Raw genomic sequence first — 3221 nt, forward strand, 5'->3', positions numbered from 1 at the left:
CTCTCTCTCTCTCTCTCTCACTCGTGGCTCATGGTTCTTCTCTTGGCAAATCAAGAGTCAAGACTCAGTGAAAGCCCGTGCGTCTGGCTGCAGTTAATGAGTCGCGAGCGAAACGATCGAACGACTCCTTTCCCGGAGTGACTGCCAACTCTTTTAATAGTTTCGTTCGCGACGAAAGACTCGTTTGCGACCATCGCGAGTAAGGTGGACGGGCGGCCGGGGGTCCCTCAATCCCTCGCCCCCCGCGGCCTGGAAGCCTCCTTTTCCTGCTAGCTGTCTGTTTGTCACGTCACAAAGCAACTGCAGAACAGTCGCTCCCTCCCTCCCTCCCTCCCTCCCTCGCTTTTAACACATGCATGCACACACACACACAGACGCTGTTTAGTCATTTATTTCAGAGCGATTAGGCTCCTCTGAGGAAGAGCCTCGCTTGTAGACAGATTCATTCCACCAAATGAGGCCTTATTGTTCTGGGCCGTACCGACTCAGAGCTCTTTCCCTTTTCTCGTTTTCTGTGGTGAGTCTGCCTGTGTGTATGTGTGTGTGTGTGTGTGTGTGCGTGCGTGCGTGCGTGCGTGCGTGCGTGCGTGCGTGTGTGCGGAAAACACGGGGTATAGGGCATGTCACGGTGGACCAGATCACATCACAGTTTGACACACTCGACTGAGCTCCGATGAACCGGGCTCCCCGGAGCACGCTTTCGCGCTCACACACACGCACATGCGCACGCGCAAACACACAGGCACATGCACACACGCGCACACACGCACACGAGGCTCGCACACACGGCAGAACCGCATTCCCTGTGAACACGTGCACACAAAGCGGGGGAAAAACCTACAAACACGTTTGGTGTCCCGGGTGGAAATTGGGCTAATCAAACAGAGAGTTACGAGCGCTTTAAAAAGTCATAGCGTGTGTTTAAGTAAAAACACACACGGAAGACAGTCGCTGCCTGAGAGACAGCGGCGCCGCCGGTGCACTACCTGCACCACGGAACATGATTAATGACAGTATTAAGCACATTAATTACCTCGCTGATTATAAAATGAGCTTGTTTCATTACCACCAGTGATTCCACCAACATTCCGGGGCCTTTCCCACAGTCCCGCTGCCCTGAATGACCAGCTCCCCGAGGATAGCGCACATAACACTGAGCCTGTTTTGTATTGCCGCACACGCCCGTGTGTCTTTGCATGTGCCCGCCCGTGTGTGCGCGAGTGTTTATTTAGTTAATTATTTAGTGTTAATTAAGTTGCAATCCTTGGCCGTGAAGGCAGAACAGTGGCATCTGCTGCAAGGGGGGAGGGGGACGGAGAGGCGGCGGCGAAAGGAGGGGGCTCTGCCCCGCTCTCTAGCTGTGACACACACACACACACACACACACACACACACACACACACACACACACACACACACACGCACATGCACACTCTTCTAGTCATAACACGGATGAGGCGGTATCCTGAACCGTTTAATTACAAAAGAGGACAACAGGGAGGATGGCGGGAACGAGCGGGGGAGCGGAGGGAGGGGAAAAAAATGACAGAGTGGAACATGGATAAATCTTTCAACGTCCCGATTAATGAACTTTACGGGGGATCCGAGCGGGGGAGAGATCGGCCCCAAAAAAGACTGCGACATCTGGCCCCGCCGCACATTAAAACCCTATTTTGCTGTTTTAACACCCATAAAATCGGCACTGGGAATGGGCGGAAAAGCTGCAACAGCAACGCTTTACACTTCCCAAATGTCTACTTTCAACACCCCCCTCCCTACAAAGGTGTGTATGTGTGTGCGTGTCTGTGCGTGTGTGTGCGTGCATGCGTGCGTGCGTGTGTGTGTGTGTGTCTCTGTGTCTCTGTGTGTGTCTATGTGTGTGTGCACACTTGTGTTGACAACAAAGCCGATATTAAATGCTTTATGATGCCTCGGTCACTGGAGGGATCCACCCGCCTCACCTCATTATTTCATTTTTCAGTGACGCAACTGCACACACACACACACACACACACACACAGGCACAAAGACCTTGGCTACATACAGGCGCTAGTTTCATCTGAGCATAGACAAAAAACAGGACATTTTGACAGGTTGATCCCATTTTGTTTTTTGTTCTATTTTTTTTTTTCTGGGATGAATTCGTTCATTTTGGGGTTAACAACAGACAGAATGCGAAGGATTTATGTCATAATTAAAATCAGCAGCTGTCATCTACTATTCCCACAACGTGAGTATTAAATGGCGTGTAACGGCTGTCAGAAGACCGATGAGGAGGCCACAAGACCATCATTTTTTTAGGATTCGAATGTCGCCAAGCTCTTGTGTGTGTGTGTGTGTGTGTGTGTGTGTGTGTGTGTGTGTGTGTGTGTGTGTGTGTGTGTGTGTGTGTGTGTGTGTGTTGTTTGTGTTTTCGTCGACAACACCCTGGTGAGGTCTTGAAAAACTTTTTCTACCAAGTCGAAAAAGCCAGCTTCACACTGAATGCGACACACGACAACGACAACCCGGAAGACCATTTATTCCTATGGCGAGTCGGGTGCCACACAAAAAGCTGTGACGCTATGGAATTTCCGCGTGCAGAACGTTTGAGGCTCCAGTACGCATTCAAACTTCCCAACTCATCCGACAAGGTTCGGTCCAACACTATGTTACATGAGTCAAGTTTTTTATTGGAACTGGGCTTATAAGTATATAAGTCACGTATTTTTAATAATGATGTCATTTACTTTTACCTTGGATGTCACCATATTCACGATCAATAATCAATAATAATCCTTTTTCATATCAGTAAATTGTATGAATAGTTTTCTCTTGTTGTTTGCAAATATACATGGGGGTGGGGGGGGGGGGTTAAACTCACATGGAAAATGGTAAAAGTCCCGCTGATCAAACTACTCACTGTTGTACCGTGGAAAAAAAAAACGAGCTCTCCCATTTTTCCTGACATATTCTGTGATGCAAAACCCAGGCGCAGTTCATCCGGCGGCCACTAAGGAGGCGGCTCTGACTGTTGCGTTTTCCGATTCGGTTTGATCCAAAGGCTTGTTTTCATTATGTCAGTTATTCATTTTTTTTAGTTTTTCGAGCGGCAGAGTTCACAGTGTTGTCTACAGCAGTACATTTTCCTTTCCTGATCTTTGTAATAAATGCATCGCGTCCTGTGCAGCAGCATTATTTTCTGCCAGTGTACTATCCAGTACACAAACATAAATAAACGG

Source organism: Zeus faber (assembly GCF_960531495.2).
Source record: "Zeus faber genome assembly, chromosome: 20".
Taxonomy (NCBI): Eukaryota; Metazoa; Chordata; class Actinopteri; order Zeiformes; family Zeidae; genus Zeus; species Zeus faber.